The sequence below is a fragment of the Sturnira hondurensis genome, unplaced genomic scaffold (assembly GCF_014824575.4).
Source record: "Sturnira hondurensis isolate 20B ecotype Veracruz unplaced genomic scaffold, ASM1482457v3 Scaffold0008380, whole genome shotgun sequence".
In the NCBI taxonomy this organism is placed as follows: Eukaryota; Metazoa; Chordata; class Mammalia; order Chiroptera; family Phyllostomidae; genus Sturnira; species Sturnira hondurensis.
In genome coordinates this window covers 546,078-567,146 of record NW_028081011.1, presented here as the reverse complement: position 1 = coordinate 567,146, position 21,069 = coordinate 546,078, and the positions used below count along the sequence as shown (strand labels likewise).

The window sequence follows — 21,069 nt, the reverse complement described above, 5'->3', positions numbered from 1 at the left end:
CGATCAAATTATTTATTTCACAATCATTGTTATCTACCTTGGTAAGGGGTATTTTAAATATTTGCTTCATTATAATTAGCATTATCTTATTTCTTATATCATAACAAAGTGTCTATAATATATAAGTGGCCAAGAAGCACATGGAAAGATACTCAACATAAGTAACCATTAGGGAAATACAAATAAAAAATATAATCAGATATCATTTCATATCCATTAGGATGGCTACTTTCAAAGCAAGCAAACAAGCAAAACTAGAAAATAGGAAGTGTTGACAATGGTATGAAGAAATTTTGTGGGAATGTGAAACAGTGCAGTCACTGTGGAAAACAACATGATGATTCCTCAAAAAAGCTAAATAGAATTACAATATGATCCTAAAATTCTACTTTTAGGAATATATGCAAAATAATTGAAAAGAGGATCTCAAAGAGATAGCTGTGTGCTCATCTTCATAGAACATTATTCTCATAGCTAAGGTTGCAAACAAACCAAGTGTCCATCATCAGTGATGAATGAACAAAATATGGCATGCAATTATGTTGATCACTGTAGCTTAAAGTATATCTTTTAAATATATATATGTTATTTATTGATGTTAGAGAGAGAGAGAGAGAGAAACATCGATGTGAGAGAAACATTGATTGGGGGATCAAATACCCAACCTAGGGATGTTTTTTGACTGGGAATCAAACCCACAGCCTTTTGGTGTATGGCTGACACTCCAACCGAGCCACACTGGCTAGGTCTAAAGTATATCTTGATATTTCATGGAGTAAGTCTCTCCTCATTATTATATCCTCCAATTTGTTTACTATTCTTAACCACTGTAGACAATTTTTAGTGTATGTATTCCATGCATCACCAAACTTTCATAAATTACTATTTTTTCACTTTTTGATATACTTTTGAGATTTTCTTCTGCCTGTACATACTTATGGGTGGACATGCCATAATTTCATAGCATAGCCATTCCCCTAATGTTAGACATTTGGGGCATTTAGATTTTTCATTTCTTACTAAAAACATTGCAATTCTTGTACATTCACAGGTACATATATATTTTTAGAACAAATAACTGAAAATGGAATTTCTGAGTCAAAGTGTATATGCAGTGAAAATGTAAATAGTTACTGCCAAATTGCCTGTCAATGTATTATACAAATTTATGCTCTTACCAAATGTATGTGAATTATCCATTCCCCCATACTCTCACCAATACTGGATATCTTTGATTTTCAATTTTTAATTTATTTTTTAATACATAAAAATATTGATTATATTAGTTTTTTCCAAATTATTGGTGAGATTGAGCATCTTATTTACTAGCCACTTAATTTCTTCTGTCACTTGCGTGTTCATATCCTTTGCTCATTACTACTATGCTTATTTATCTTTTCTTGTGGTGGTTTAGGATATCTATATAAACCATATGTATTAGTCATTTGTTTGTTATATATTTTGGTGAATATTTCCTCGTAGTTTATTTTACTATTTGTCTTTCAACACTGATTATGCTGCTATTTCATTATACAGAAGTTTTAAAGTTTTAAAAGTAAGATTTCTCAAGTTTTCCTTTAAGAATACAGTAGATATCAATTATTAATCCTCAGAGTGATTTTCTGGATTCTATGCATGCCATTTATTTTATATTTTATATCAGTGAAACTGAATATAACATATCCTTATATTGCCTTCTCAGATTATGTGTTTCTATGCCACTGTTATGCATTAGAATAAAAAATAATGCTTATTTGCATGTTAGCTGCCAAGATTAGCATTTTAATTTGATTAGTCATTGGAGGGAGACAATGAAGTAGGAAGGAAGTGGAGAAAAAATGCCTTACTGTATCCAAAATGAAATTAAATGGCCCAAATCCAGAGCAATATCAAATGCTGGTGAGGTTGTGGAGCAACAGGAACTCTCATTCATTGCTAGTGAGGATGCAAAATGGTACAGCCACTTTGGAAGACAGTTTGGAAGTTTCTCCCAAAGCTTAATATACTCTTACCATGTGATCTATCAATCACACTCTTCAGTGTTTACCCAAATGAGACAGAACTCATGTCCACACAAAAATCTGCCCATTGATGTTCATGACAGCTTTATTCATAATTGTCAAAACTTGGGAGCAACCAAGATACTTTCAGTAGCTGAATGAGTAAATAAACTGAGGTATCAAGATGATGGAAAATTGTTTAGAGCTGAAGAGAAATGAGCTATTGGGCCATAAAAATTCATGGAAGAAACTTAAGTGACTATTAGCAAGTGAAAGAAACCAATCTGAAAAGGCTACATTCTTCATAATTTCAACTATATGACACTCTGGGAAAGGTGAAACTTCAGACAGTAAAAAGACCAGTCTGTGGTTGCCAGTGGATGGGGAGGGAAGAATGAATAGGTGCAATACAGAGGATTTTAAAGGGTAGTGAAAATACTCTGTATGATGCTGTAGTGATGGATACATGGCATTATATATTTGTCCAAATCCATAAAATGCACACCATCAATAGTAAACTCTTAAAAATTAAATTAAATAAATTCCTCTTATTGAAAAAAACTGTGGCAGGGATTGCTGATTGTACCTTGGAAACTCTCTCCTTCCAGGGTGAAAAGACCTCTCAATTTATAGCTGAGGATGTGGTAACCAAAATAGACTGTAAGGATGAACCATAAGGATGTAAAAGTGTTGTAGGTCAAATAATAGCAAAGTCATGGTTTAACTTTTGTGTTCTTTAGCCTCCTTAGCAATCAGATGCTGTCATGTGACTAAGTTATGACCAACACACATGTGCGACAGTGATATGAGCAACTTCCAGGTCACGATGTTGAAGATATGCCTTGCCTTTCCCCTCTTCCTCTTCCCACTGGCTGAAATGCTGACATGATAGTGAGCCAACCTGGATGATGCAGAAGAGGGCAACACCCCAAAGATGGCAAAGCCACAAAACAGCAAGAGTTCCTGATGATTTTACTGAACAGAACCACCGTCCTCACTCAAATTTAACAGCAGGGAAAACTACAATTCTGTTTTGTGTAAGTCACTTTATTTTGGGTCTTGGTCATACCCAGCTAAACCTTTATCCTACCTCTGTGGTTATCAAGGTATAGCTTGTGATTTACTTGGGTCATCAAGACCTTTCAGCAGGTCTTCAAGGTTAATACTATTTTTTAATACTTCAAATATATTATTTGTATTTTTCATCAATGACATTATCGTTGATGATGAAGAGCAATGGTAAGTATAACTGCTGGCATGTTAGCATGAATCAAAGAAGTGCTTCAAATCTCCATTTACATTGTTATTGTATTCTTCATACATTGTATCATAGGAAAAGTAAATATGCTAGTTTCATTTAAGACACAAATTTTGTCCTGGATGGGTGGCTCAGTTAGTTGGAGCTAACTCAGTTGGCAGTGGCTTTATAGTTGGAGCATTGTCCTAACACCAAGAGGTTGTCAGTTTGACTCCCAGTCAGGGCGTGTACAGGAAGTAACTGATGTTTCTCTTCCCACCTTTCTATAAAAATCAATAAAAATGTCCTCAGGTGAGGATTAAAAACAACGCATGGATTTTTATGATACATCAGTCTTTGGTTACGTGAAAAGGTACATATAAGCTAAATAAGTTAAAGTTTTTTCCAAAATTCTTTTGTTAAATTTAGATTCATTTAATTATTGTTCAAGTACAGTTTTCCATCTTATATTCCCAACCCTGTCCACCCCCCCAGTGCTCCCCACCTCCCTCCCACCCCCCCACCTTAGTTATTGTCCATGTGTCCTTTATACTTGTTCCTGTAAATCCTTCCCCTTCTCCCCTGTGATTCTCTCCCCTCTCCCCTCTGGTCACTGTCAGCCTATTCTGTATTTCAGTGTCTTTGGTCATATTTTGCTCGCTTGTTTGTTTTGTTGTTTAGGTTCCTGTTAAAGGTGAGATCATATGGTATTTGTCTTTCACCACCTGGCTTATTTCACTCAGCATAATGCTTTCCAGTTCCATTCCATGATGTTGCAAAGGGTAGGAGCTCCATTCTTTCTGCTGCATAAAATTTCATTGGATAAATGTACCATAGCTTTTGGATCCATTCATTTACTGATGGGCATCTAGGTTGCTTCCAGCTCTTGGCTATTGTAAATTGTGCTGCAATGAACATCGGTGTGCATAGGTTCCTTTGGATGGGTGTCTCAGGATTCTTAGGATATACTCCTAACAGTGGAATTGCTGGGTCAAAAGGCATGTTCATTTTTAGTTTTCTTAGAAAATTCCATACTGTTTTCCATAGTGGTTGTACCAGTCTGCAATCCCACCAACAGTGAATTAGGGTTCCCCTTTCCCCACAACCTCTCCAGCACTCATTGTTTGTTTCTTTGTTTATGATAGCCATTCTGACTGGTGTAAAGTGGTATCTCATTGTGGTTTTAATTTGCATCTCTCTAATAGCTAGCGATATCAAGCATCTTTTCATGTGTCTCTGGATCCTCTGTATGTCCTCCTTGGAGAAGTGTCTGTTCAAGTCCTTTGCCCGTTTTTTAATTGGATTGCTAGTCAAACTGAATCAGTTTTCAATTTAGAAAGCTTAGTAACTGTCTTTGTTCAAGCTGATATCATTGTACCATTAAGAATATCAGCAGTCCAACATTTCTTAAGGGAGTGTTTTTTGTTTTTTTCTTAAATATATTGTATTGATTATGCTATTACAGTTGTCCCATTTCCCCTCTTCACTCCCCTCCACCCTGCACACCCTCTCCCACCCACATTTCCCCCTTTAGTTCATGTCCATGTGTCATATTTATAAGTTCTTTACCTTCTACATTTCCCATACTATTCTTGCCCTCACCCTGTCAATTTTCTACCTAACATCTATGCTACTTATTCTCTGTACCTTCTCCCCCTCTCTCCTCCTCCTCCTCCCCTGTTTCTAATCCTCCATGTGATCACCATTTATGTGGTTCTGTTCCTGTTCTAGTTGTTTGTTTTTGTTTTAGGTGTGGTTGTTAATAATTGTGAGTTTGCTGTACATTTTTACTGTACATGTTTATCTTCTTTTTCTTAGATAAGTCACTTTAACATTTTGTATAATAAGGGCTTGGTGATGATGAACTCCTTTAAGCTTAACCTTATCTGAGAAGCACTTTATCTGCCCTTCCATTCTAAATAAAACTTTTGCTGAATAGAGCAATCTTGGATGTAGGTCCTTGACTTACATGACTTGGAATGCTTCTTTCCAGCCTCTTCTTGCCTGCACGGTCTCTTTTGAGAAATAAGCTGACATTATGATGGGAACTCCTTTGTAGGTAACTGCCTCCTTATTTCTTGATTCTTCTAGGATTTGCTTCTTCATTTTAATCTTGGGTAAGGTAATTACGATGTGTCTTGGTATGTTCCTTTTTGGGTTCACCTTCTCTGGGACTCTCTGAGCTTCTTGGACTTCTTGGAAGTCTATTTCCTTTGTCAGATTGGGGAAGCTCTCCTTTATTATTTGTTCAAACAACTTTTTCACTTGTTGCTCTTCCTCTTCCCCTTCTGGTACCCGTATAATTCAGGTGTTGGAATGCTTAAAGATGTCCTAGAGGTCTCTAAGCCTCTCCTTATTTTTTTTGAATTCTTGTTTTTTCATTCTTTTCTTTTTAAAAACAATTTTTTTAATACAATTTCTTTTTTTTTAATTTAATTTTATTTATTTACTTATCTTTAGAGGGGAAGGAGAGAGGGAGAGAAACATCAATGTATGGTTGCCTTTTATGGATCCCCTGCTGGTAGTTAGCCTGCAAGGAACCGGCCTGCAACCGAGACATGTGCCCTGACTGGGAATCGAACCGCAATTGTTTGGTTTGCAGGCCCGCGCTCAATCCACTGAGCTACGCCAGCCAGGGCTCTTTTTAAAAAATTTTAAAAATATTTTATTTATTTATCTTTAGACGGGAAGAGAAGGAGAGAGGGACAGAAACATCAATGTACAGTTGTCCCTCGTGCATCCCCTGCTGGGAACTGGCCTGCAACCCAGGCTTGTGCCCTGATGGGGAATCGAACCTCGATCATGTGGTTTGCAGGCTCACGCTCAATCCACTGAGCTACACCAGCCAGGGCTCATTCTTTTCTGATTGGTTGTTTCTTTCTTCCTTCTGGTCCACTCCATTGATTTGAGTCCCAGTTTTCTTCCCACCACTATTGGTTCCCTGTACATTTTCCTTTATTTCACTTAGTGTAGCCTTTATTTTTTCATGTAATTTGCGACCAAATTCAACCAATTCTGTGAGCATCCTGATTACCAGTGCTTTAAACTGTGCATCTGATAGGTTGGCTATCTCTTCGTCGCTTAGTTGTATTTGTTCTGGAGCTTTGATCTGTTCTGTTTGGGTCATTTTTTTAAATCTCTTTTCACCTGTTACATATGAGAGGCTGAGCCTTAGGTCTTTACCAGGGCAGGGCAACCCATGGTGTATGTGGGGCGGGGGTCAAAGAGGGAACAATGGTGCTTGCTCTGCTTTCTTCCAGTTACTTCCTCCACTTCCCCCAAACAAACTCAGCCCTTATGGTGCTGATTCTAAGGTGGGTGGGTTTGTGTACATTCTAGGACCCTGTGGGTCTCTCCTACTAATGCTCCTGTGAGTTTGGGACTTTCTCCTGCTGCCTTGTCAACCCCCACAGGTATTTTCAATCTGTGTTTTGAAGCTTTATTTCCCTGCGCTGGGACCCTGGGTTGTGTGGTCTGTTTTGCTCACCAGTTTCTCCTGGTTTATCTGCTCTTGAATATGGGACCACCTTGTCCACCAGCCACCTTGCACATCATGCCCCTCCATAATGCACCACTTTGCTGGGTCTGCTTGCTGCCACCCCATGTCCCCAGGGTCTGCCAGTTGCTGCCTTGTGGCCAGGTTCTGCCAGCCACTGGTTTTTTTGCCGTGACCCTTCTCAGCCTGGCCTCCCAACTCCAACCTCCTACCCAATCTGGATGAATGTGTCTACTTTAACTCCTTGGTTGTCAGACTTCTATACAGTTCAATTTTCTGTCAGTATTGGTTTTTTTTTTTTCTAAATTACTGTTGTCCTTATTTTGGTTGTGTGAGGAGGCACAGTGTGTCTACCTATACATCCATCTTGGCCAGAAGTCTTAAGGGAGTGTTTCTTGATTACCTCTAATGTTTCTTCCAAGCTAATAACTAATTTTGCAACTATTAATGTTGATGAGGAAGTTCATTAAGTTAATTGTGCTGCCTTAGTACTTAGTTGCCTTAAATGTATAGTAACTTGGTGCTCAATAAATTAATTTTTTTGCAACACTGCCTTTTCAATACTTGAAGGTACTGGAAATATCAGAGAAATATTTTGTAAAGTATATGATTATCTAATCACTATGCTGTACACCTGAAGCTAATGCAAAAAAAATTGAATGTAAATGGTAATTGAAAAAATATACTAAAAATGTGCAAAAAAACACATTTTTTGATCTAGGAGAAGAATAATCTGACTGGATGAGCCTATGTCATGTGACCCCAATGCTAGATTCAGAAAGAAAAAGCCCCTTAGTTCATTGTACCAAATGAACTAAGAATGTGAGGAAGGACATTTCACAAAGAGAATTGAGGGAGACCAAAAAAGAACACACTGACTATGTATAAATACAAAATTAAATCTATTAGGGAAAGTATCCTAACAAAATTAAAAAGCTAAAATTTTGAAAAATAATTTTCAAAAATAACCACACAAACAAAAATGTTAATTTATTTAAAAAATAGAAATGACACCACATTTTTTTACTAGAAGCAATAAAACAAGAAAAATTAACAAGATAGCTTACAGTTTAGCTTATTAATTCCAAGTCTCTTAATGTTTAGCAAAAAGCAAAGATAAAATAGAAACTGAAATAATATATTAAGAACTCAATGATGATGATAACACTATATGTTAAAGTTATAGAATACAGCTAAAGTCAGATGCAGAGGAAAATATGTAGCTTTAAATGTTTTAATAACAAGTAACTTAAGCTTATATTGCAAAAGCTAAAAGGAAAAACTACAAATAACAGTAAAAAAAGTATTTTAATAGGTTTTTCAGCTAATTTTTGAAGAATTTTTATTGATTATGCTGTTACAGCTTTTCCAATCCCCCCATTATTCCCCTCTCCTCTGCTCCCCCAACCTTCCAGCATTCCCTCTGCTCCTTAGTTCATGTCCATGGGTTGCACATATAAGTTCTTTGGGTCCTCTGTTTCCTATTTCATTTTTTATCTCTCTCTGCCTATTTTATGCCTACTAATTATGCTTCTTCTTCCCTGTACCTTTCCCCCTTATTCTTCCCTTCCCCCTCCCCACCAAAATCCCTTTGTGTAATTTCCATTTCTCTGACTCTGTTCCTGTTCTGGTTGTTTGCTTAGTTTTTGTTTTCATTGTTTTTCTTTTCTTTTCGGTTCATTTGTTGATAGCTGTGAGTTTGTTGTTATTTTACTGCTCGTATTTTTGATCTTCTTTTTCTAAGGCAAGTCCCTTTCATGTTTCATATAATAATGGCTTGGTGATGATGAACTCCTTTAACTTGATCTTATCTGGGAAGCACTTTATCTGCCCTTCCATTCTAAATGAAAGCTTTGCCGGATAGTGTGATCTTAGATGTAGGTCCTGGCCTTTCATGACTTGGAATACTTCTTTCCAGTCCCTTCTTGCCTGCAGGGTTTCTTTTGAGAAGCCACTCATTTGTAGGTAACTCCTTTCCTCTTGTGTCTTTTAGGACTCTCTCTCTATCTTTAATCTTGGGTAACTTAATGATGATGTGCCTTGGTGTGTTCCTCTTTGAGTCCAACTTCTTTGGGACTCTCTCAGCTTCCTGAAGTCCCCGAAAGTCTATTTCCTTTGCCAGATTGGGGAAGTTTTCCTTAATTATTTATTTAAATAAGCTTTCAATTTCTTGTTGTTGTTCTCCTAGTGGCACCCCTATAATTCAGATGTTGGAACATTTCAAGTTGTCCCAGAGGTTCCTAAGTCTCTCCTCATTTTTTTTAATTCTTGTTTCTTCCTTTTCTTCTGGATGGATGTGTAGTTCTTTCTTTTGTTCCAAATCATTGCTTTGAATCCTGGTTTCCTCCTTGTCACTATTGGTTCCCTGAATATTTTGCTTTATTTCATTTTGGGTATCTTTTATTTGTTCTTTTCATTTTTTGACCAAGTTCAATCAGATCTGTGACCGTTTTGATTAACTAGGGCTTTAAACTCTCCATCAGACAGGTTGGCAATCTCCTCCTTGCTTAGTTCTCTTTCTGAGGCTTTACTCTGTTCTTTCATTACAGCCATACTCCTTTTCTCAGCAGCTGATAAATTGTAAGGGCCAGGGCCTTAGGAACTCACTGGGGCAGAACAACACTCCTTGCTGCACTGTGGTGCTGCCTGTGGGGGAGGCACCAGAGAGGGAACAGTGTGGCTTGCCTTCTGGTCTGTAACGCAATTTTCAACAAACTTGAACTCTCATGTGAGACTGGAAGTATCTTCCACTGTGGGCCCTCAGTCAGCTCTGAGTCTCAGTTTTCCACCTGCATGGCCAACTGAGCTCAGCAGCCAGCCTGCCCCCATGGTCTGCCGTGTTGCTGTGGTTTTTCTGAGTTGGCCTGCACTGTCCACCACCTTACCGGTCTGGTTATTCTGGTTGACTTTCTTTTAATTCCTTGGTTGTCGGAGATCCATGCTGTTTGATTTTCTGGTGCTTTTGGTTATTTATTAATTTTATGTTGGTTTTTATCCTCATTTTGGTTGTGCAAGGAAGCAGAGGGATTCTACCTACGTCTCCATCTTGGCCAGAACTTGTACTTTCAGGTAATTTTATATCCTCTTCTTCTTCATACCAAAACTCAACATGATTGATAACTTTGTAAAGATTAGTTGCAATGTGGAATTTGAAATCATATCAATGAACTTTTCTTATTCTCTCGTTGAAATCAGTTGGTTTACCTTGCATTTTGAATGACTTTTTTTTTACCTGTACATGATTTTATAACATCATGTATTGATTGTTTAGGAAATATTAGTTTACCGAGTTATGCAAATCCTGAGAAAGTGATATAGATCTTTTAAATCAATATCTATAGATAATGTGTGAAATATATAAATAAACAGCAAGTAGTAGCAGATTCTCTGGAGTCATAACTCTGGTAATTATCAAAAAATAACTGAGTTACCAGACAGCTGCCCTTAAACAGCACTGTTAATGGGAATAAAACAAAAATTCTAATAAGAAAACACTGGCTTATACTTTAATTGACAGCATTTATATAACTATATAACTTACATTATATAACTTATAGTCAATAGGGACTTACAATGGATAAAATGTGAAGTTATCATCTCTACCACAATTTTCCCATTTCTTAGTTTAGCAATCTTGTAAAACAGCTTGCTTAATACAAATTGTTTTTAAGGAACTCATGCTGCTTAACAAATAGTACAGCTTCATTTTATGGGATTTTCTCTTTTTTCATCTAGTTCATGAGAATATCATGCAGGACTGTTAACTGCATCCCTAAAATCAAGATCCAACAACATCTGATAATTCAATCAAAATAAAACATGAATAAGTTTGCAAACTTTTATTAGAATTTGAAGGACAAAGAACTATGCTACTTTTTAAAGTAGGGAACTCACTACACAGTTCAGTTTCCCAAAGAATTACTGCTGTAATATATAGTTTATAAGTATAATTTGTGTAATCTACTTCCTCCATAAACTTAAAACATTTTTTCTATGATTTAGCCATTTTGTTTTTAGTCTCCAAGATTCCCTTTTCAGCAAAGTTGACCATAGAGGCTGTTACTAGTAACAGAAGGCATCTGGAATCCTGGTACTCCTCTAACCCTTTTAAGTTTGTATCTAAAATGGTTAAATTGGTTCTTTTTAATAATCTCTTCTAGCCAATATTTGATTTCTTTTTTTTTGCTGTTTATTTTATTTTTATTTTTTTAAATATATTTTATTGATTATACCATTACAGTTGTTCTATTCCCCCCCTTCATTCCTCTCCACCCGCACACTCCCTCCCCCACCATTCTCCCCCCCTTAGTTTATAGCCACGTGTCTCAAGTTCTTTGGATTCTATATTTCCCCCACTATTCTCGCCATCCCCCCTATCTATTTTCTACCTACCATCTATACTATTTTCTGTGCCTTCTCCCCCCTTCTCCTCCTCCCACTCCCCTGTTTCTAATCCTCCATGTGTACTTCATTTCTATGGTTCCACTCCTGATCTAGCTGTCCTCTTGGTTTGCTTTTGTTTTAGGTGTGGTTGTTAATAACTGTGTGTTTGCTGTCCTTTCACTGTTAATATTTTTCATCTTCTTTTTCTTATATAAGTCCCTTTAGCATTTCATATAATAAGGGCTTGGTGATGATGAACTCCTTGAACTTGACCTTATCTGAGAAGCACTTTATCTGTCCTTCCATTCTAAATGAAAGCTTTGCTGGATAAAGCAATCTTGGCTGTAGGTCTTTGGATTTCATGACTTGGAATACTTCTTTCCAGCCCCTTCTTGCCTGTAAGGTCTCTTTTGAGAAATCCGCTGACAGTCTGATGGGTACTCCTTTGTAGGTGACTGTCCCCTTATCCCTTGCTGCTTCTAGGATTCTCTCCTTCATTTTAGTCTTGGCTAATGTAATTATGATGTGCCTTGGTGTGTTCCTTCTTGGGTCCAACTTCTTTGGGACTCTCTGAGCTTCCTGGATTTCCTGGAAGTCTATTTCCTTTGCCAGACTGGGGAAGTTCTCCTTTATTATTTGTTCAAATAAGTTTTCCACTCGTGGCTGTTTCTTTCCCCCTTCTGGTACCCCTATAATTCGGATGTTGGAACGTTTAAAGATGTCCTGGAGGTTCCTAAGCCTCTCCTCATTTTTTTGAATTCTCATTTCTTCATTCCTTTCTGGTGGGATGTTTTGTTCTTCCTTCTGGTCCATTCCATTGATTTGAGTCCCCGTTTCCTTTCCATCACTATTGGTTTCCTGTGCATCTCCCTTCATTTCAATTAGTTTAGCCTTCATATGTTCCTCTAATTTGTGACTATGTTCCTCTAATTTGTGACTATGTTCCTCTAATTTGTGACTATAATCTACCAGTTCTGTGAGCATCCTGATAAATAGTGTCTTGAATTGTGCTTCTGAGAGGCTGGCAATTTTTCGGTCGCTTAGAGTTATTGGCTCTGGGACTTTGAGTTCTTCTTGCACCATCTTTTTGGCTGTTCGTGCCTGTTCCATAGCAAGATCAGAGCCCTAAAGTGTTCACTAGAACAGGGCAACTAAGTCACTGGGTTGTGACACTGTATGTGGGGGCGGGGTCAAAGAGGGACTATGGCGTCCTTTCTGCCGCCTGCCGCAGCGGCCCTCACTGGTGCCGCAGTTGCTGCCATCACTGGGCCCACGCGTTCCGTCCCACTGCACTCGATTGTACCACCGCTGCCAGCCCTCGCCCCCTGGGGCCTGCGTTGTCCGTCTCACTGTGCGCGAATGTGCGCCCGCGGTCAGTCTGCCCCACACCCCAACTGTTTCTGGCTGCCTGCACGCCTGGGTTGGGGGACCTGTCCTGCCCGACCCTGCTCGCTGCTGGCTCCGCCCCTCTTACCATCCCTGTTGAACGGTTAGATGCAGTCGGACTTCCGTATAATTCAATTTTCTGTCCTTTGGTTGTGTCTTTGTTTCTCCAAACCTTTGTTGTATTCAAACTTGGTTGTGGGAGAAGGCACAGTGTTTCCACCTATGCCTCCATCTTGGCGGAAGTCCTTGTTGTGGTTTTTTTGAGGTCCATCATATTTGGGATTCTTTGTTCTTCCTGGAATTGTATGTCTATTTCCTTCACCAAATTAGATAAGTTTTTTTCATTATTTTCTCAAATAATTTTCAATTTCTTGCTCTTTCTCCTCTCCTTCTGGTACCTCTATGACTGGAGTATTGGTATGTTTGAAGTTGTCCCAGAGGGTCTTTACCCTAGCCTTGTTTTTTTGAATATTTTTCTTCTTGTTCTTTTTTTAAGTATATTTTATTGATCATGTTATTACAGTTGTAACATTTTTCTCTCCCCTTTATCCTCCTCTGCCACGCACCCCCTGTCAACCTTTAGCATTGTCCCCTACCTTAGTCCATGTTCATGTGTTGTACATACAATTTCTTTGGCTTCTCCATTTCCTATACTACTCTTTTTTTAAATTTTTTTAAAACATTTATTTATTTTTAGAGGGGAAGGGAGGGAGAGAAATATCAATGTATGATTGCCTCTCATGCTCCCCCTGCAGGAACTGGCCTGCAACCCAGGCATGTTCCCTGACTGGGAATTGAACTGCAATCCTCTGGTTCGCAGGCCCACGCTCAATCCACTGAGCTATACCAGCCAGGGCTCATTTCCTATAGTATTTTTAACCTCCCCCTATTTTGTGCCTATCAGTTATGCTTATTCCCTGTACCTTTTTCCTCCATTCTTCCCCTTCCCCACTCCACTGATATTTGCTAAAAGTGATTTATGGGATCTCTATTTCTGTAATTCTGTTCCTGTTCTAGTTGTTTTCTGAGTTTTTTATTTTATTTTTAGGTTCAGTTGTTGATAGTTATGAGTTTGTTGTCATTTTACTGTTCATAGTTTTTTAGATCTTCTTTTTCTTAGATAAATCCCTTTAACATTTCATATAATAAGGGCTTGGTGATAACGAACCCCTTTAACTTGACCTTATCTGGGAAGTACTTTATCTGCCCTTCCATTCTAAATGATAGCTTTGCTGGATAGAGTAATCTTGGATGCAGGTCCTTGACTTTCATTACTTTGAATACTTCTTTCCAGATCCTTCTTGCTTGTAACGTTTCTTTTGAGAAATCAGCTGATGGTATTATGGAAACTCATATGTAGGTAACTCTCTTCTTTTCTCATGCTGCTCTTAAGATCCTCTCCTTATCTTTAATCTTGAGTAACTTATGATGTGTCTTGGTGTGTTTCTTCTTGAATCCAACTTCTTTGGGACACTGAGTGTCCTGGACTTGCACATCTAGTTCCTTCACCAGATTGGGGAAATTTTCCTTCATTATTTGTTCAAATACATTTTCAATTTCTTGCTTTTCCTTTTCTCCTTCTGGTGCTCCTATGATTTGGATATTGGAAGATTAAAATTGTCCCAGAGGTTTCTCAGCCTCTCCTCATGTTTTTGACTTCTTGTTTCTTCATTTTGTTCCTGTTGGATGTTTATTTTTCCCTTTTGTTCCAAATCATTGATTTGAGTCATGGTTTCCTTCTCTTCATGGTTGTTTCTTTGTGTATTTTCCTTTATTTCACTTTGTATAGCCTTCATTTCTTTCCTCATTTTTTGACCAAACTCAATCATTTCTGTGAGCATCCTGATTACCAGTGTTTTGAACTCTGCATCAGACAGGTTTCCAATCTCCTAGTTGCTCAGTTCTTATTCTGGAGTTCTGATCTGTTCTTTCATTTGGGTCACATTTCTTTGTCTTGGCTCACCTGTTACGCTGTAAGGGGTGGGGCCTTAGGTACACATCAAAGTGGGCAACCCACTTTGCTGCATTGTGGTGCTATATATGGGGAAAGGGTCAGAGAGGGAATAATGCTGCCTGCTTGCTTAGCTCTCACTCAACTTTCTGTTACTTCCCTCACTTTCCACAAGCAAACTGGGCCTTTTTGGTGCAGATTCCCAGGTGGGTGGGCCTGTGTATGTTCTAGGATCCTGTGGACCTCTCCATTAGACTCTCATAGATACAAACACAGGGAGGCTGCCAAAATGAGACAAAGAAAAATGACTCAAATGAAAGAACAGAACAAACCTCCAGAAAAGGAACTAAGAAAAAAGGAGATAAGCAATCTATCAGATACACAGTTCAAAACACTGGTTATTAGGATGCTCAAGGAATTCATTGTGTACTTCAACAGCATAAAAAAGACCCAGGCAGAAAAGGTTACATAAAGTGAAATAAAGAAAAATTTATAGGTAACCAACCATGAAGTGGATGGGACTAAGAATCAAATAAATGATCTGGAACATAAGGAAAAAAACACTCAGTCCCTCAGACTGTACCTAATACATAGAGTTGCTTTGACTCCCTGGGTTATAGCATGGCCTATAGCGGAAAAGCACACCCATAAGTTGGATGGGGTAGAACCTTAGGTAATTGCCAGGGCAGGGCAACCCTTATGAACCAGATCGATGGAAACTCTGATATGTCGTTGCTGCTTCATGGCTCTGTGGGGAGGAGGGCTTAGAAAAGGGTCAATGGCTGCTGCCTGGCCTCTAGTTTTGTCTGGGAGGAACCTGTCCCCCAACATTCTCCTTGATGCCAGGCATTTCAGTTTCTCTCCATATGGCACTGGTGCCCTTCCAGCCACTGCTCTGGTGCTGGAGCCCAGATGGAGTGAGTCTGGATAAGTCCTAAGTCTACTGTGAGCCCTTTAAGAGGAGATACCTGAGAATCCCACAGTTTCTACCACTGGTCCAATCCACACTGGTTTTTACAGCCAGAAGTTTTAGGGACTTATCTTTCTGGCACGTGAATGCCTGGCTGAGTGGTTTGTCATGGGGCTGGGACCTCTTGCTTCTGAGGTATTCCTCCCAATTTTCAACCACCACACATATGTGTGAGATTGCCCATTCTGCATCTCCATGGTGTGTGTTTCCTGCCCTCACACCCGTATGGATGAATGTAACTTCTTCAATTCCTTTGTTATTAGACTTCCATGCAGCTTAATTTTCTGATGATTCTGGGTGATAGTTGTTTTGTAATTTAGTTGTAATTTTTGCTCTGGTTGTGCAAGGAGGTGAGCTGTGTTTGCCTGTGCCTTCATTTTGACTGGAAGTCTCTCTTCTGTCCAGGAGTCTGGAGGTGTGGGCAGCACAGGGAGAGGTCCGGGGTTCTGAGGCTGGGATGCTCGGTCCTCTGCTGGAGCCTGTTTGCTGCCACCCACCCAACTTCAGCACCCAGTGGGCAAGGAGAGAGCTAAAGCACTTCATAAACATATTAACTGGACTCCACATGGATTGTGCTGCAATTATTTGTTTATATTTCAGATTGACCAATAATGACTTAGACCTATTAATCTTTTTCTCTCCATTAACTAGATTATGTTTACCTCATAATCAGTGTCCAAGAAACAATTGTTGACTTAATTAATTAATATACCCCTTTAAAAGTAAAATACATGTTCACTAGTTTTGAAAGAAATTAGGTTGTTTCATTTTTTAAAATTTTAAATAATTTTTCAATTTTTAATTAGTTGATGCATAATATTATATTAGTTTCAGGTGTACGACCCAGTGATTAGACATTATGTAACTTACTGAGTGATCATCCTCCAAAATCTAATTTTTATCCAACACTATACAGTTATTACAATATTATTGACTGTGCTCCCTATACTGTACATTATATCCCCTTAATGATTCTGTAACCACCACCTTTTATTTCTTAATTCCTTCACGTTTTTCACCCATCTTCCATCCCCCCGCCTATCTGGCAGCCATCAAAATGTTCTCTGTATCTATGACTGTGTTTGTGTTCTGGTTGTTAATTTTGTTGTTTAGATGTATTTTGTCCGGTATAAGTATTATTACCCCAGCTGTTGTTTGTTTCCATTGTCATGAAGTATCTTTTTTTATCCATTTACTTTTAGACTATATGTGTCTTCCAATCTGAAGTGAATCTCTTGTTGACAGCACATGTAAAGGTCTTGTTTTGTTATCCATTGTGCCTCCATATGTCTTTTGATTGGAGCATTTAATCCATTTGCATTGAAAATAATTATTGATAGATATGTATTCATTGCCATTTAATTATCCATATTTTTGGGTTTTTCCCTTCTTTTTCTTAAATAAGTTCCTTCAACATCTCTTGTAATACCAATTTGGTGGTGATAAACTCCTTTAGCTTTTTCTTGTATAGGAAGCTCTTCATGTTTCAATTCTCAATGATAGCTTTGCTGAGTGGAGTAATCTTGCTTGTAGGTTCTTGCTTTTCATCATTTTGAGTATTTCTTGCTAAACCCTTCTGGACTGCAGTGTTTCTGTTCAGTAATCAGCTGACAGTCTTATGGAAGCTCCCTTGAAGATATGATTTTCTCTTGCTGCTTTTAAGATCCTTTCCTTCTCTTTCACTTTTGTCACTTTAATTATGATGTCTTGGTGTGGATTTCTTTGGGTTCATATTGTTTGGGTCTCTGCACTTCCTGTACTTGTATGTGTATTTTTATTACCGGGTTAGAGAAGTTTCCCATCATGTTTTACATAGGTTTTCTTTCTTTTCCTATTTTTTAAATTTACTAGTTACTGTTCTTTTCTCTTACACTTTTAATTATATTTTCCATTACCATTTATCACCCTTATACCCCCTGCAATCACCACACTGTTGTCCATGTCCATAAGTCCTTTTTCCTTTTTGCTCAATCCCTTCAGCCCCTCTTTCCCCAGCCCCAGAGCTGTCATCCTGCTTTCTGTATATGAGTCTGTCTCTATTGTGCATGTTAGTTTAGTTTCTTCATTAGATTCCATATATGAGCAAAATCATATGGTACTTATCTTTCTCTGACTGGCTTATTTCACTTAGCATAATGTTCTTCAGGTCCATCCAGGTTGTCACAAAGAGTAAAATTTTCTTTTTTATAGCCAAGTAGTATTCCATTGTATAAATCTCCCATAGTTGTTTAATCCACTCACCTACTGATGGACACTTGGGCTTAGCAATTGTAATTAACACTGCAATGAACATAGGGTAACATAGTGGAATCACTGGGTCTAAAGGCAGATACATTCTTAATTTTTTGAAGTATCTCCATACTGTTTTCCACAGTGGCTGCACCAATGTGCATTGCCACCAATAGCACAGAAGTGTTCTCCTTTCTCCACATCCTCAACAGCACTTGTTTTATTGATGATAGTCATTCTGACTAGTGTGAGGTGGTATCTCATTTTGGTTTTAATTTGCATTTCTTTGATGAGTAGTGATGTTGAGCATATTTTTGTATGTCTATTTGCCTTCTGTATGCCCTCTTTGGAGAAGTTTTCAGTTTATTGCTCTTTCTCGTTTCTTTTTGGCATCCTCATGGTGTGAATATTGGTATGCTTGAAGTTGTCCTAGAGGTTTTTTACACTATTTCCATTGTTTTGGTATCCTTTTTTTCATTGTGCTGTTCTGATTAGGTGGTTTCTGCTTCCTTATCTTTCACATCTCTACTTTGATTTTCTGCTTTATCTACTCCACTGTTTTTTTTAAAGATTTTATTTATTTTTTTAGAGAGAGGGGGAGGCAGGGAGAGAAACATTGATGTGTGCAAGAAACATCAGTCAGTTGCCTCTCATCTGTACCCCAACTAGGGACTGCGCTTGTAACCCAGGCATGTGCCCTGACCAGGAATTGAACTGGTGATCTTTTGCTTTGCAGCACAATGCTCATTAAACTGGGCCACACTGGTCAGGGCTCTATTCGTCATCTCAGCCAGTGCATTCTTCATTTTTGACTGTTTCTTTTTTATGTCTTCTATTTCCATTTTTGTGTTTCCTATTTCTTTGTTGAAATTCTCATTAAGTTCACCTACTCTTCTCCTGAATTCATTGAGAATGGTTATAACCAGTGTTTTGAACCCTGCATCTAGTAGATTGCTTGTCTTCATTTTGTTTAATTCTTTTTCTAGAGTTTTGTTCTCTCTCTTTTTTTTTTTTTTTACTTGGGACATGTTTCCATTTTGGTAGCCTCCCTGTATTTGTTTCTATGTGTTAGGTAGAGCTTCTACAACTCTTAGGCTTGGCACAGTGGCTTTATGTAGCAAATGTCCTACAGGGCTCAGTGGCACAGCCTCCCCAGTCACCCAAGCCAGGCATTCAAGGTGTGCCCCCTGTGTGGGCTGTGTAAACCCCCCTGTTATAGTTGAGCCTTGATTGTTGTTGGTACCTCAGTAGGAGGTATTTATCCCCAGGCCAATTGGTTGTGAGGGCTGCTTCTGACTATTATGGAGGATCATTTGTGCAGGGGCCCACTTCTTTGGTGCTCTGGTGCCCGCTGAGTCCACCCCTTGAATGTGTCTCTGTGAAAGGGGTTGGGTGGTACTTCTATGTGGCCTGAAGCTGTCCACCAGGTGGGCTGGCTCTGGGGTCTTCCTGGAGATGCAAGCCAAGGTAAGCTGTCACCTGTGCCTTGCGTGGAGCCACCCAGCATTAGCTACAAAGTGATCTGCAGATGACTGCCTCTTATGCTGGACCCAGAGGAGCCCAGGAGAGGCCAAGCTGTGAACTAAAGCCAGCTGCTGCTAGTGCCAGGCCTGGGGCCACTCACTGAGAATTATGGGACATGTTGAGGTTAGATGCTCTTGTTTGAAAGATTTTAGGAATGTCTGAAGCATGAGCTAAGATAGGGTGCTGTATGGAAAAGCCACTGGAAATGGCTTGGAGTGGGTCTACAAGTTGGTGGGGAGAGATCTCAGGGAATCACCAGGTGGGGCAAACTGTATTAGCCAGGTTGATGGAAACTCAGACATGGTACCTGCCTGCTGGCTCTGTTCCAGAAAAGGAACAATGGTCTCTGCTTACACATCCACTTGGGAGAAAGCTGCCTCTCCAGTTCTTGCCCTAATGCTGGACAATTCAGTTCTTCCCTGTGTGTCCCAGCGCTGGGACTCAGAGCAAGTGAATTGGAGTAAGTCCATGTGCAAGCCTCTGAGAGGGATTCTTGGGACTCCAGAAGGCATCCAGCTCACTCAGCTATAATCTCTGCTGGTTTTTACAGCCAGAAGTTATAGAAACTTTATTTCCCAGCACTTGAACTGTGGGCTGGGGGCCCTGGTGTGGGCTGTGATGTTTCACTCCTTAGTGGGGGGCCTCTGCATCCAAGATAACACCCCTGATTTTTATCCAACACATGTGGGTGTGAGGCCAGTCCATTCTGTGTCTTGCCCCTCCTACCAGTTTCACTGTGGCTTCTTTGTATCCTTAGTTGTAGTACTTCTGTTCAGCTAGATTTCAGGCTGTTCTTAATGATGATTGTCCTGTAGTTTAGTAGTAATTTTGAGGTGGTTGTGCAAGGATTGAATACTGGGTTTACCTATGCTGCCATCTTACTGAAAGGGCTTGTTGGTACCATTTTAGTGTTGTACATGATGATAACATTGGTCTGTCTTGGAACTTCACTTTTCACATTCAATTATCCAAATATGAAGAATGAAGGTATAATAACTCTATAATATTTATAAATTTGCTTACTTTTTTTGTAAATATAATAATTTTATATTTACAAAAATATAAACTACAAAAAATTTAACTACAAAAAATTGTTTGGTGTAAAAATAATATTCAACAACTTAATTGCAATTATAGGGCTATTTGAAATGATGATGTTGAGCTGTATGAGTTTACCTGGGAAGATGTCTATAACATATTGTTAAGTGAATAAAGAGCAGATTAGCAGAAGTGGGAGGGAGGTGGGGAGCACTGGGGGGGCAGGGCTGGGAATATAAGACAGAAAACTGTACTTGAACAAGAATTAAATAAAAATAAAAATAAACAAATAAAAAAATTTTTAAAAAACTGTATTAAATTCTAGGGAAAAAAGAGCAGATTAGAAAACAGCAATTAATGTGTGATCTCATTTTAAAAAATAAATTCTACATAGTTGTAGAAAAAAATACTAGAAGAATAATAGTGAGAGTAATATTTATATTCTTTATAATGAATGATTAGAAAGGTCTAGGTATAAAATTAATTATTTTAATCCTCATATTAATTCTCATAATTATTTTATTATTGTAATCCCCACAGTAATTCCATTATTTTATTGTTAATCATTATGTAATAATAATTATACAATTAATTAATTGCATATAAATATATACTTAATTATATGTAAATATGTAATTAATTATATTTCTTGTCCTAGGCACTGCATTATTATAGAGATATAGCTAAAAACCAGATAGATAAAGTACCCTGTGTTTTTTTAAAAGTTACAGTTTACATTCACTATTACCAGTATTTTGTATCAGTTTCAGGTGTATACCATACTGGTTAGACAACCCTATGGGGGAAATACTTGAAAATATGTTCCTCCCAAAATTTCCAGTACTAACCTGGCAC

The 21,069-nt window shown here is 38.4% G+C and overlaps 1 protein-coding gene across 1 annotated transcript in view; it reads right to left on the bottom strand.

Moving 5' to 3' along the window:
• The window catches only part of SEL1L2 (SEL1L2 adaptor subunit of SYVN1 ubiquitin ligase), a 95,600-nt gene that overhangs the window by 40,659 nt on the left and 33,872 nt on the right, over nt 1–21,069 (bottom strand). The gene's annotated exons all lie outside the window — the stretch shown is intronic.